This window comes from Hypanus sabinus, chromosome 1, assembly GCF_030144855.1.
Source record: "Hypanus sabinus isolate sHypSab1 chromosome 1, sHypSab1.hap1, whole genome shotgun sequence".
Classification (NCBI taxonomy): Eukaryota; Metazoa; Chordata; class Chondrichthyes; order Myliobatiformes; family Dasyatidae; genus Hypanus; species Hypanus sabinus.
This window is the reverse complement of record NC_082706.1, coordinates 132,433,599-132,449,112: the sequence shown is the minus strand read 5'-3', so window position 1 is coordinate 132,449,112 and position 15,514 is coordinate 132,433,599. Positions and strand designations below refer to the sequence as shown.

At 38.5% G+C, this 15,514-nt stretch overlaps 1 protein-coding gene across 3 annotated transcripts in view; it reads left to right on the top strand.

Annotated features, from left to right (window-relative positions):
• ldlrad4a (low density lipoprotein receptor class A domain containing 4a) overlaps positions 1 to 15,514 on the top strand; it is a 234,852-nt gene that overhangs the window by 195,185 nt on the left and 24,153 nt on the right. The gene's annotated exons all lie outside the window — the stretch shown is intronic.

Genomic DNA, 15,514 nt, shown 5'->3' with positions numbered 1-15,514 from the left:
TTATACGGCCAGCTTCATCATGGTCGACGTTCAGCTGGAGGGAAGCGCTATAAGGATCAGATGAAGAATGCTTTAAGGAAGTGCAAGATCAGACCTGAAGACCTGGAGGATGTTGCTGCTGACCATAACACATGGCGACAGCTGTGTAGGGATGGGGTTCGTATTCCGGAGATGGAAAGAACAACCGGAAGACTGCAGAAGAGAGCCAGGAGAAATGCAGCCATGGTTGCCATCACTACCACCACTACCACATATACATGTCCCACCTGCAATAGAACTTGTGGGTCCAGGATAGGATTGTATAGTCATCAAAGATCTCACCGTTAAAGGAGTGGATGTTGTCATTGGATTCCGATGGACAACCAAAGAGATTAATCATTTTATTGGACTGGTAATCCAGAGATCTGGACTAATGATACTAATACATCTGGAATTCAAACCTAGCACCAGTTACAATGATTGGATTGCAAGATCACATCAAGTTTATTGATGTCCTTTAGTGAAGGAAGTGTTCTGGTCTGGTGTGTATGCAACACAAATAAAATGCTGGAGGAAGTCAGCAAGCCAGGTATAATCTGTAGAAAAGAGTAAACAGTCAATGTCTCAGGCCGAGACCCTTCATCTTGACCTGAAATGTGGAGTGTTTACTTTTTACCATAGACGCTGCCTGGCCTGCTAAGTTCCTCCAGTGTTTTGTGTGTGTTGCTTTAGATTTCCAGTATCTGCAGATTTTCCTGTGTTTGTGTAAATCCATTTTGAATCTTAACTGCCTTCTCAGTGACCAAGCAAACCACTCAAATACAGAAGAAATTTGGATTGAACAATAAAAATGATCTTTTCCAATATCACCTGCATCCCATTAATTATTTTTATAAGGATGTGTTTATTGGCCTTGTACATTTGAGGCTAACATGAATTTTAAAAGCTTGCATTTTTCTTTTGAGTTAATCTAATGTTTTTATACCTGCCAGACTTTTCCAAATGCTTACATTCAAAGATATTCTTAACAAAAACTGTCATAAATTGTTTCATTTATGCAGCCAGTATAGAATGTCTTCACTTTCTTTGAAGTTTTATTGGTAAATTCCCTTATTGATACTACTTGGTAGTTTTTTCAAACTGCCTCCAGGAGATGGGGCAACATTTTGCCTCTGAGCTGGAACTCATGAATCGTCTTTTAAATGATTCTTTTTTACTGTTGTTAGACTATGTAATAGTGTATTAACAGTCATCCAGGGAGGATGGAACTAACATGTGTGAAGACCTATCTGAGTAGGGATTGTAGGTTCTTTTCACTGAGATGCATTTGTGAATCTTGACTTCATGGTAATTTCCTGCAATTTTATTAAATTCACATTTTTCTAACCTTGAACACTCCTTCTCTAGAGTTTGTAGATCATAATCACTTGCTACTTTGTTATGCACATTGTAAAGTCAGCTGTTGATTTCTTCTTTTACAACTTAGAATCTTGGAACATGAGTAGGCCTCTTAGCCCCTCATAAATTCTCCATGGTTGATCAAATTATAAACCCTAGTGTGCATTCTGTTCTACCCAAAGTAACTTGAAAACATTGAGTCTCTGCCTCAACAGTCTTTGGAAGACGACCAGTCCAAAAACAACAGATCAGTTCACACCTGTGGGAGGAGAAACAGAGTTAACATTGTTTCTTTTTATTGTCAGATGTACTTCATGCAGTTAAAGAGTTGTGTGGCATCCAGACAAATGCCATGCATTATTACAAGGTAATAAAAGAAAAAAATGCAGAATATACTGTTGTAGTTACAGTGAAAGTATAGTGCAGGTAGACAAAAAAAAATCAAGGAATTAGATTGGGAGATTATGGTCAAGATCAAGGATGCGATCATTCAGCCTTTTCCACTCTCCTGAAGGGCAGAGTACATACCACCAGAGCAGCTCCCCTCCTATTGTTTTTAGACCCGCGAATGGACCTTTTGTACACAAAGAAGAAACAAACTCTTGAAATTTTAATCTCCAAATCTATCTAGTCCAAGCTCTTGCATTCATTTGTCTGCCCACACTGAATTTTCTCTGTAACTGTTTTCTGCTTTTTTTAAGTACCTAACCTAAATATATATGATATGATCTATCTGGATGGCACATAAAACAAAAGCTTTTCATTGTGTCAGTATATGTGCCAATAATAAACCAATTATATATCAATCCTTAGCAACACACACAGAATGCTGGAGGAATTCAGCAAGTCAGGCATCATCTGTGGACATCCTATAAATGCTGCCTGATTTGCTGAGTTCCTTCAATATTTTGCATGTGTTGCTCAATGTTTCCAGCATCTGCAGAATCTGTTGTGCTACAAATTCCTGTTGAAGTTATTTCCAAGCAGCCTTTTGATTTTCCATAATTCTATTATTTTTCTCTGCAATAGTATTCTATTGGACTTGTGACAGATCTGAATATATGGGTCAGTCAGAAGGTTGAGTTGAGTGATGGCAGATGAAGTTTAATCCTGACAAATCCAAAATAACACATTTTGACAAGTCAAATAGGAGAACAGAATGACCTTGGGATTCAAGTCTATAGTTCCTTGAAAGTGAAAGAGATATATGGCATCCTTCCAGGGATAGGATAAAAGGACTGGAAGAATAAAGTACTGTATAACTTTACAAAGCACTGTTCTTGGAACAAGCATTATGTACAGTTCTGGTTACAACATGACAGGAAAGATGTGATTGATCTGGGGAAGTACAGAGATTTACCAAGCTGTTACCTATATATTGGGCAATCTTAATTATGGACAGAGAATGCTTGGGTTGGGCTAGTTTTCCTTGGAGCAAAGGAAGCTGAGGCATGACCTTGTAAATGGATATAAGATCGTGAGAGGCATAGATGGGGTAGATAGACAAATGAAAATCAAATTTTGCACTGCAGATACTGGAAATCTAAAATAAAAACAGAAAATGCAGAAAATATCAAACAGGCCAGGGCAGATCTGTGGGAAGAGAAACAGAGCTAAATTTTCAGATTGAAATCTTTCATTAGGGTTCTTTTTCTCTTTCTGCAGATGTGGCCTAGCTTGCTGAGTACTTTCAACATTTTTGTTATCTTCAATAGAATTTTTTTTCCTTTGAAAATAAACATGAGGACATGGGATTAAGGTGAGAGGAGGGAGTTATAAAGGGGATCTGAGGGGTATGTTTTTTACACATTATGGTTGATATTTAGAACTTGTTGCCAGAGGAGGTGGTGGGATCAGATACAGTTATTACAGTTGAGATGTTTTAGACAGACAGTTAAATAGGCAAGGCAGAGAAGGATCTTGTTCTAAAGCAGGTAAATGGGATTGGTGTAGGTGGGGAGAAAGATCATTGTGAACACAATGGACCAAATGCCCCTTTTCTTTGCTGTGCAGTTCTATGGCTCCATAAATGATCTAAAACAGGAGTAACACCTGAATTTGTCATTGTGAATTTATTTTAAACATTTTTATTTATAATGTTCAATACTGAAAAGTTTTGAATTTTATAGGAAGATGTGATTTTGTCCAGGTCACCAGAAGAAAATAAGTGAATTGTGATTAGGTTACTTGGATTCTTCTTTCTATCCATCTATCCATTTATCCATCACTCTATCTATCCACCTATCCTTCTATCTAGTGCGGAACAGGTCAAAGGAGCTGCACTGCTCAGCAACCCACCTATTTAACACTAGCCTAATCACAGGACAATTTAGAATGACCAATTAATCTACTAACTGGTACATCTTTGGATTGTGAGAAGTTTGATATCATCAGCTTGGCTTCTTTAATAAAGAAGATAAGAAGTACTCTGTCTTCTTATACCCATAAATAAGGCTTGTCAGCAGATCTTTTGGTATTGTGAGCAAAATCTTTAGTACTTTTAATTTAGTCTTACGCTGAAAGTATTCTATTTTCATAAGACGCAGAAAGAAACTGTTCCACCAATCTATTCTCTCTCATGCGTCTTTAACTACAAAACCCCTCCCAATTCTCCTTTCGCACACCTATTCACAAAGGATAATTTACAGTAGCCAGTTAGCCTACCAATCAGTATTTCTTTGGAAAGTGGCGGAAATCTGAGCATCTGAGGAAAATCAAAGTACTCTCAGGGAGAACATGCAAAGTCCACACAGATCTGCACCAAAGGTTGTAAAGCTATGGAGCAATAGCATTGTCACCGTGCCACTATGCCACTTCCTCAAATAATCTCATAATGTAACAGGTCTCTGCTTAGAGTGCAAAACCATAACCTCCTTATCTGTGTTTTGCAAGGTGACATACTGCATGGCAAAACTCACTTTTAGTATTTCTCTAACAGCATTGATCAAGCTTCCTTTCTGATCTCTGTCTCCTGCATTGTTCTGGTGAGCTCTGCAGAAACTTGAAGATCAGCTCTCCACATTTTGATTAAATGTTCTGCAATCTTTTGAGCTCAATATTTATTCTAACACTTTCAAATCATAACTGTTGACCTATTTTTCAGACAACAGTTGTTGACAAGTTTCAGTTTCTAAACCAATATTCTCTCTCTATCAACACGTTCTTTTTCCTTGATTCCACTATCATTTCTGACATTAATCATTTTTATCTCCCACCCTATCACTGATTCTGTTTTTCTTCCCTCCCAATTTTCTGCTGTCTGTCTTTAGTTTAAAACTGTAATATTTCTGGTTTGATACTTCCTGCTTGGTTCACTGCATGGTTGCTGGTAGACTATTAAGTTCTTCCAGCATTTTATTGGACTTCCAGGCAACTATAACAACTTGTGCCTATCTAGCGCACTACCACACAAGACCAGAATTTCATTGTCCTCACCAAATCATTTTTGTTGCTCAAATATTTAATCCATATTGATAGCCAAAGCATTCAGAATATGGTCTCCACTAAGCATTTCCCAAACCAACTGATTTTGAAATATTTAATCTCTGAAGATAGATTTTTTTGCTAGATTTCTAATTCTTTCCAATCCTTTCTGATTCATGAATTTTTCCTTGATGTGGTTTCAGAAATGCCACTCACATACCTCTGTTTTGATATGTGATGCTTAGATTTTGACGATGGTGTTCGTTCCATTTCTCTGTCATAGCTAAGATGTTACCTAATTCACATATGCAAGAATTGCTGACAACTGGATAGTAATTAGAAAGTGATTTTATAAACTCCATGAATATCAGCTGTAGTGCCTTTGCTGTTGAATTGAGCAAGATCAGTTAAATTGGCAAAATTCCACCTGGGATATTCTCACTGCTTAGGTAATCACTAGGACTTCACAGAGAATTAATTTCCAATTATATGGTCAGAAATAAACAAGGCAGCTGACAGTTGGAAGACTATTTACATAACTGAAGTGCAAACAGCTTCTCAAATATAGAAATTAATTGATGTTGGTGACAATTACACTGCAGGTAAAATACTGTATTTCTAATTCTCTGTTGGTCTAACAAAGAATGGAATTGCATAATCTCCAACTGGATGATCCTCTTTCATTTCCAAATCCTTCAATTTTAATTCATACTTGAACATTTTAAAGTCAGTTAGCAACAGGACTAGTATTGAAATTTCAGACAATCCCAAATGTTACTATCTCTGAATCATACTTATTATTTACAGCTTTGAAAACATATTTATACCCATAGGAAACTTCTATTTTGTTAGTTTTATTTTTCCCTGATGTTAAAGAAACAGGAAAGTGTTTTGGGAATTGCCACAAGATCATGAACGGGCTCGTAGAGGTAAATTACAATGGAAATATTTGCAACTTATTCCAGTTCTTAAAATATAGACATAAAACAGTTCAATGCTGAAACAGGCCCTTTGGCCCACAGTGTTTTTGCACCAAACGTAATGTCGTATCTGCTTCCACTTCTATTTCTGGCAGCCTGTTCAACCTATAACTGTTTAAAAAAAACTTGCCCTGAACATCTCCTTTAAACATCTGTTGCTAAGGTGAACATCCCTTCTCACTTTAACGATATGTCTTCCAGTGTTTGACATTTGTACTGGAAGAAAGATTCTGACTATCTACCATATCTGTGCCTCTCATAATTTTATATACTTCTATCAGGTCTCTCATTAGTTTCTCCAGAGTAAATAACCCAAATTGTCCAACCCATCCTTATAACTCATACTTTCTAATCCAGGCAACATCTGGGTAAATCATTTCTGTACCCTTTGCAAAGTCTCCACATCCTTCCTGTAAAAGGGCAAAGAGAAATATATGCAATGAAATGGGTGACCAGAATTGCACACAATAACATTAAAAAAAAGCTTAATATTTAGTGCTAAAATTCCTTTCGGACTGAGATTGCAACGCTATAGAGCTATGTAGCCATTACTTTTGTCCAAAGTATTGAGCAGGTGTTAAGTAATTTACCTCTTTTTGATAGAGATCTATATATGATATTAACATATGTTTGGGTGAGAACTTTTAATTTAATTTCATGTAGTTCTAGTTTTATTGAGATACTGGTACCAGCTATATTAACTGCATAAAAGAAAGAAAATGAACTTTGATAGATAATTTTCTGTTGTTCATTTTGTGTACCTTTGTTTTCAGGTGAAAAGTAAAAAAAAACTGCAATTGCACTAGTGGAAATCTGAAATAAAAACAGGCAATGCTGGAATGACTCAGCAGGCCAGGTAGCTTATTGTGCATTAAAAACCAGGCCTAACATTTCAGGGTGATGACCATTATTTTCGATGTCCTTATCCTTCTAAGAATGAGAGGTTGCTGGTTTAGTTGGTGATGTTGATGCTTCCTAAGATAAGGGGCCCAAACCTGCTCATGACACTCCAAGTTAGGCCTCACTAGTGCTTTATACAGTCCCAACATTTCATCCTTGCTTTTATATTTGAGTCCTCTTGAATTGGAAATGCTACTGTTGCATTTGCCTTCTTTACCTGAAAATATACCTTTAGGGAATCCTATACAAGGACTTACAAGAACCTTAGTGACTCAGTTTTTAGTATTTTCTCTCCATTTAGAAAATAGTCAACTTTTTCAATTCTTCTCACAAAGTCCATGACCATATAAAATTTCTGACATTGTGTTCCATCTACTATTTCTTTGCCCATTTTCCTAGTCTGCCTATGTCCTTCTGTAGCCTCCCTACTTCCTCAAAACTACTTGCTCCCACCTATTTCCATATCATCTGCAAATTTTGCAACAAAACCACCAGTTGCATCATCCAAATCCTTGACATGTAACATAAAAAGAATCAGTCTCAACACAGATCCCTCTAGTCACTGGCAGCCAACCAGAAAAAACTCTATATATTCCCACTCTTTGCTTTCTGCCAATCAGCCACTGTTTTAACCACATTACAATCTTTCCTGTAATACCATGGGCTCATAGCTTGTTAAGAGACCTCATGTGTGGCACCTTGTCAAAGGCCTTCTGAAAATTCAAAGTACACAATATCAACTGATTCTCCTTTGTCTATCATATAACCATATAACAATTACAGCACGGAAACAGGCCATCTTGGCCCTTCTAGTCCATGCCGAACGCTTACTCTCACCTAATCCCACTGACCCGCACTTAGCCCGTAACCCTCCATAACTTTCCTGTCTATATACCTATCCAATTTTACTTTAAATGACAATATTGAACCTGCCTCTACCACTTCTACTGGAACCTCATTCCACACAGCTACCCCTCTCTGAATAAAGAAATTCCCCCTCGTGTTACTCTTAAACTTTTGCCCCCTAAGTCTCAACTCATGTCCTCTTGTTTGAATCTCCCCTACTGTCAAAGGAAAAAGCCTATCCATGTCAACTCTATCTATCCTCATCATAATTTTAAATACCTCTATCAAGTCCCCCCTCAACCTTCTATTTTATTCCAAAGAATAAAAACCTAATTTGTTCAATCTTTCCCTGTAACTTAGGTGCTGAAACCCAGGTAACATTCTAGTAAATCTTCTCTGTACTCTCTCTATTTTGTTGACATCTTTCCTACAATTCGGTGACCAGAACTGTACGCAATACTCCAAATTCGACCTTACCAATGCCTTGAACAATTTTAACATTACATCCCAACTCCTATACTCAATGCTCTGATTTATAAATGCCAGCATATCAAAAGCTTTCTTCACCACCCTATCCACATGAGATTCCACCAGGGAACGAGGCACCATTATTCCTAGATCACTCTGTTCTACTGCATTCTTCAATGCCCTACCATTTAGCATGTATGTCCTATTTGGATTATTCCTACCAAAATGTAGGACCTCACACTTCTCAGCATTAAACTCCATCTGCCATCGCTCAGCCCACTCTTCTAACTGGCCTAAATCTCTCTGCAAACTTTGAAAACCTACTTCATTATCCACAACGCCACCTACCTTAGTATCATCTGCATACTTACTAATCCAACTTACCACCCCATCATCCAGATCATTAATGTAAATGACAAACAACATTGGACCCAGTACAGATCCCTGAGGCACATCATTAGTCACTGGCCTCCAACCTGACAAACAGTTATCCACCACTACTCTCTGGCATCTCCCATCCAGCCACTGTTGAATCCATTTTATGACTTCAATATTAATACCTAAAGATTGAACCTCCTTAACTAACCTTATGTGCGGAACCTTGTCAAAGTCAATATAGACAACATCCACTGCTTTACCCTTGTCAACTTTCCTGATAACCTCTTCAAAAAGTTCAATAAGATTTGTCAAACATGACCTTCCACACACAAATCCATGTTGACTGTTCATAATCAGACCCTGTTTATCCAGATAATTATATATACCATCTCTAAGAATACTTTCCATTAATTTACCCACCACTGACGTTAAACTGACAGGCCTATAATTGCTAGGTTTACTCTTAGAACCCTTTTTAAACAATGGAACCACATGAGCAATACGCCAATCCTCCAGCTCCATCCCCGTTTCTAATGACATTTGGAATATTTCTGTCAGAGCCCCTGCTATTTCTACACTAACTTCCCTCAAGGTCCTAGAGAATATCCTGACAGGACCTGGAGATTTATCCACTATTATATTCCTTAAAAGCACTAGTACTTCCTCCTCTTTAATCGTCATAGTTTCCATAACTTCCCTACTTGTTTCCCTTACCTTACACAATTCAATATCTTTCTCCTTAGTGGATACCAAAGAAAAGAAATTTTTCAAAATCTCCCCCATCTCTTTCGGCTCCACACATAGCTGAATATTCTGATTCTCTAAGGGACTGATTTTATCCCTCACTATCCTTTCGCTATTAATATAACTGTAGAAACCGTTTGGATTTATTTTCACCTTACTTGCCAAAGCAACCTCGTATCTTCTTTTAGCTTCTCTAATTTCTTTCTTAAGATTCTTCTTACATTCTTTATATTCCTTGAGCACCTCATTTACTCCATGCTGCCTATCCTGCTTGTTGTTTCTTCAAAGCATTCCAACAGATTTGTCAGGAAGATTTTCCCTTGAGAAAACTATGCTGACTATGGCCTATTTTATCATATGCCTCCAAATACCTCAAAACCCCCACCACAGTCACTTCAGCCAGCTCTTTTCGAACCCTAGGGTGTACACCATCTGGTCCAGTTGACTTATCTACCTTCAGACCTCTCAGTTTCCTAATAACCTTCTCTCTAGTAATGGTAACTTCATATACTTCATGACCCCTGATACTTGGACATTCCACTATACTGCTAGTGTCTTCTACAGTGAAGACTGTTGCAAAATACTTATTCAGTTCATCTGACATTTTCTTGTCCCTCATTATTATCTCTCCAGCACTGTTTTCCCAGCTTTTGGAAATCCATTTCATCTTTCTTTTACACTTTATTAATCTGAAGAAACTTTTGGTATTCTCTTTAATATTATTGGCTAGCTTACTTTAATGTTCTATCTTTACCTTCTTAATGATGTTTTAGTTGCCTTCTATTGGTTTTTAAAAGCTTCCCAATCTGCTAACTTCCCATTAATTTTTGCTCTTTTATGTGCACTTTCATTGGCTTTTATGCTGGCTTTGATTTCTCTTGTTAACCCCAGTTGTGTCATCTTTCCTTAAGAATACTTCTTCCTCTTTGGTATGTATATATGCTGTGCCTTCTGCATTGCTTCCAGAAATTCCAGCCATTGCTGTTCTGCTATCATCCCTACCAGTGTTCTTTTCCAGTCAATTCTGGCCAACTCCTCTCTCATGCCTCTGTATTTCCCTTTACTCCACTGTATTATGGATATATCTGACTAACTTCCCCTTCTCTCATCAATTAAATCTTTCCACATAACTCAGATCCTCCAGATCCAGCAAAATACTTGTAAATTTTCTCTGTACTCTTTCAACCTCATTTACATCTTTCCTGTAGATAGGTGACCAGAACTGCACACAATGCTCCAAATTAGGCTTCACCAATGTCTTATACAACTTCAATATAACATCTTATCTTCTGTACTCAATACTTTTATTTATGAAGGCCTATGTACCCCTATCAACCTGTGACTCCACTTTCAATGAATTATAGGCCTGTATTCCCTGATCTTTTTGTTCTACCATACTCCTCAGTGTCTTACCATTCACTGTGTAAGACATACCTTGGTTGGTCCTATCGAAGTGCAACACCTTGCACTTGTCTGCATTAAATTCCTTCAGTCATTTTCTAGCTAGTCCAGATCCTGCTACAAACCATGCTAGTCTTCCTCACTGTACACTACACCACTAATCTTGGTGTCATCCGCAAATTTGCTGATCCAGTTAACCACATTATCATTCAGATTATTGATGTAGATGACAAACAACAAAGGACACAGCATTGATCCCTGCAGCACTCCATGAGTCACAGGCCTCTGTCAGAGAAGCAACCATTTACTACCACTTTCTGGCTTCTCCCACAAAACCAATGTCTAATCGAAAATACTATCTCATCTTGAATGCAGAACAAATAAATCTTCTTGACTAATTTGCCATTTGTGACATGATTAAATGCTTTGCTGAAGTCCATATAGACAACATCCACTTTCTTGTCTTAATTAAATTTCCTGGTAACTTTCCCAAAAAACTCTATAAGGTTGGTTAGACATGATCTACCATGCACAAAGCCCTGCTGATCATTCTTATTGCAGTCTATGTCTATAAAAATACTCATATATGCAGTCCCTTAGAATATCTGTCAATAACTTTCCCACTACTGATATCAAGCTCACTGGCCTATAACTTTCTGGTTTATTTTTAGAGCCTTTCTTACACAGCGAAATAACATTGGCTATCCTTCAATCCTCTGGTACATGACCTGCTGCTAAGGATGATTTAAATATCTCTGCTAGGGCCATGTTAATTTCTGTACTTACCTTCTGAAGGGTCCGAGGGAAAACTTTGTCAGGCCCTGGGGAGTTATTCATTTCTAATTTGCCTCAAGACAGCAAACTCCTCTTCCTCCTCTGTAATCTGTATAGAGTTAATAAAGTTGATGCTGCTTTGCCCCCTTCTATAGACTCTGTGTCTGTCTCCTGAGTAAATGCAGATGCAAAGAAATCTATTTAATATCTCCTGCATCTGTTTTGGCTCCACACATGGATTACCATTCTGATCTTCCAGAGGAACAATTGTTAAGAACAATCCTTTTGCTCGTAACACATCCACAGAGTCCCTTAGGATTCTCCTTCACCTTGTTTGCTAAAGCAACCTCATGCCTTCTTTTAGCCCTCCTGATTTCTTTCTTAAGTGTTCTCATGCATTTCTTATAAGCACCTCATTTGTTCCCATCTGCCTATGCCAGCAATGTGCCTCTTTTTTTTCTTATGAAGGGCCTCAATATTTCTTGAGAGCCAAGTTTCCCTACACTAATTATCTTTTCTTCTGACAGGCACAAACAAGCTTTGCTTTCTCAAACTTTCACTTTAGAAGACCTCCCACTTAACAAGAACCTCTTTGCCAAAAAACAGCCAATCCACACTTGCTAGATCCTTTCTGATACCATCAAAATTGGCCTTTCTGCAATTGAGAATCTCAAATCTGCAGGCCAGACCTATCTTCTTGCATATTTGTTTTGAAACTAATTGCATTGTGATCACTAGGTGCAAAGTGTTCCTCTATACCAACTTCTGTCAACTGCCTTGTCTCATTTGTTAATAGCAGGTCACATTGGGTGTTATCTATATGAAATTTGCATGTTATCTCTATTGCTGCATATTTCCTTCCAGATTCCAAAGACAAGTAGGCTGGTATCATAAAATATGTTCGTTCATGCTTCATTTCACCTATTTGTGTTATTTTATGTGAGAAAGATTTGCTTGTCAAATTTTATTTGATGCAATTAAGTACCAGGCAGGTTCATAGATTAAGCATAATAGTATCTGACTGAACCTGTAGTGGTAACTGAAGAAATGAGTAAAACAAATAAAATGTACCTAGGAAAAATAAATAAGTGAGAATCAACATGAGAAACAAAATGAGAAATGGCAGATTAACATAATACTTTGTGTGGATACTTTGCATCAGTCTTCACTGTGGAAGATACTAGCAGTGCGCCAGAGTGTCAGGGAGCAGGAGTGAGTGCCATTGCTATTACAAAGGAAGAAGTGCAAACTGAAAGGACTTAAGGTGGATAAGTCACCTGGGCCAGATGGATTACATCCCAGAGTCCTGAGAGAGGTTGCTGAAGAGATAATGATGCATTAGTCATGATCTTTCATGAATCACTTGATTCTGGCATGATCCCAGAGGACTGGAAGATGACTTAAGAAGGGAGGAAGACAAAAGAGAGGAAATTAGAGGCTAGTTAGCCTAATCTCAGTGGTTGGGAATGTGTTGGAATCTATTATTAACAATGAGGTTTCGGGGTACAAAATAAGTCAAAGTCAGCATGGTTTCTGTAAAGGGAAATCTTGCCTGACAAATCTGTTAGAATTCTTCTAGGAAGTAACAACCAGGGTGGACAAATGAGCGGTAGTGAATGTCATTTACATGGATTTACAGAAGGCATTTGATAAGGTGTCACACATGAGGCCGCTTAACAAGATAAAATCCTATGGCATTACAGGAAAAATACTGGCATGAATAGAGGAATGGTTGACAGACAGGAGGTAGTGAATGGGAATAAAGGAGGGCTTTTCTGGTTGGCTGCCAGTGACTTGTGATATTCCTTAGGGGTCAGAATTGGTACCACTACTTTTCACTTTGTTTGTCAATGATTTAGATAATGGAATTGGTGGCTTTGTGAACAAAGTTTATGGATGATACGATGTTTGGCAGCTTTTGGCCTGTATTCAATGGAATTTAGAAGAATGTGTGGGGATCTCATTGCAACCTACTGAATGTTGAAAGGACCAGCTAGGGTGGTTGTGGTGAGAGTGTTTCCTATGGTGGAGGTATCCAGAACTAAAGGGCACAACCTTAAAATTTACAACAGAGGTAAGGAGGAAATTTATTAGCCAGAGAGCGGAGAATCTGTTGAATGCTCTACCACAGACTGTGGTGGAGGCCAAGTCAGTGGGTATACTTAAGGCAGATGTTGATTGTTTCCTCACCTGTCAGGGCATCAAAGGATATAGCAATAAGGCAGATGTATGGGGTTGAGTGGGATCCGGGGTCAGCCATGATGAAATGGTGGAGAAGAATCGATGGGCTGAATAGCCTAATTATGCTCCTATGTCTTATGGTCTTATGTCTTACTTCCTGTAAGGTGGCATTCAGCAGCTTGGTGGCAATAGACATCTTTATGCCTCTGCAACATTTGTAGTCAGTGCAGCTTTTAAGACAAAGTTGGCAAAAGCTTATCAACTATTCTCATCTATTTTCGCACCATGGGAGTATACTGATAGAAAAGTAAAGGATTAAAAAACTATAAAAAGGTTTTGATATTCATTTATGACATTCCAATGAATAGTTATTTGAATATTTGAATTTATTTAAATCTTAAATTCATCCCACATCATGAGGGAGTAAAAATCTTTGTGTTGTGACTCAGTCACAATGTACAGATATGTGAATGTACCAGTCTAATGGCTTGTAGAAAGAAGCTGCCTCATAGCCTGTTGGTCCTGGCTTTAAAGCTGTGGTAGTGTTTGTCAGACAGTAACAGCTGAAGCAGTCCACAATGATCTTCCAGGCCTTCTTTCTGCACCTGCTGCTGTAAGTGCCCAAAATGAAGGGAAGTTCACATCCACATATGTGCTGGGCTGCCCGGACTTTCTGCAGTCCAGTGATCAGGTGCAGTTCCAATACCAGGAGGTGATACAGCTAATGAGGATGCTCTCAATGATGCCCCTATAGAAGATCTTGAGGATCTGGGGGCTCATGCTGAACTTCTTCAGTCACCCGAGGTGGAAGAGATGCTGTTGTGCTTTTTTTGACACACAAGCCACTGTATACAGTCCAGGTGAGATCTTCAGTGATCTGTATACTGAGGAACTTGAAACTACTCACCCTCTCAACTGTAGACCCATTGATGTTGATCGGACCGAGCCTGTCTCTGTTTGTCCTGTAATCCACAATCAGCTCTTTTTGTTTTTGGATATTGAGGGAGAGGTTGTTATCTTGGCACCACTGTGTCAGGATGTCAACCTCTCCTCTGTAGGCTGTCTCATCACTGCTAGAAATAAGGCCAATCAAAGTCATTCATTTGTGAATTTGATCAGCAGATTGGAATGTGTGGCAGCACAGTCATGGGTGTAAAGGGAGTAGAGGAGAGGACTCAGGACACAACCCTGGGGGGCACCTGTGTTGAGGGTCAAAAGAGCAGAGATGAGGGAGCCCATCCTTACCACCTGTTCACAATCCAATAGGAAGTCTAGGATCCAGCTGCACAAGGCAGGGTGCAGGCTGAGGTCTCTGACCTTCCATTCAAGTCTGAAGGTACTACTGAACTGTAGTCCAGGAACAGTGTTCTAATGTATGCATTCCTCTTCTTCAGGTTAGTGAGGACAGTGTGTAGTGCTGTGGCTATGGCATTATTGGTAGACCGGTTCCATTGGTAGGCGAACTGTAGGGGGTCCTGTGTGGGTGGTAGCATGCTGCAGATGTAATCTTTAACCAGCCCGTCAAAGCACTTATAATTGAGGTGAGTGCGACAGGGCACCAATCATTCAAGCATGCTACCTTGGTTTTCTTAGGTACAGCAACAATGACGGACAATTTGAAGCAGGAGGGTACTACATACTGGGAGAGGGAGCTGTTCATTTTGAAGATGACGTGGTAATATTGGAATGTGTCCAAGATTTTCATGACATTGTATTAGTATTAAATGGAAGTTTTTTAAAAAATGACCAACTTTATATTTGCCTGATTTCTTTGGTTTTGTCATGCGATCTGTACTCAAAGATGTCAATAAAAAATTCACATTCAGTAAAGATGGTGTCATAATCCTCATCCTGACCATATGCAGGCAGAGCTGTTTAAAGTGAATGCTTTGTTGATTTTTTTTTAGGAAATGCTGCTTATTCTTTATCACTTGTGTCATTGGCATGCAGTTTTAAATGTGACTTTTGAGAACTGAACATTCATTTTCTAAGCACTGGAATTTCCCCAGTATTTTGCCAAAGAATGTTTTATATTAAAATAT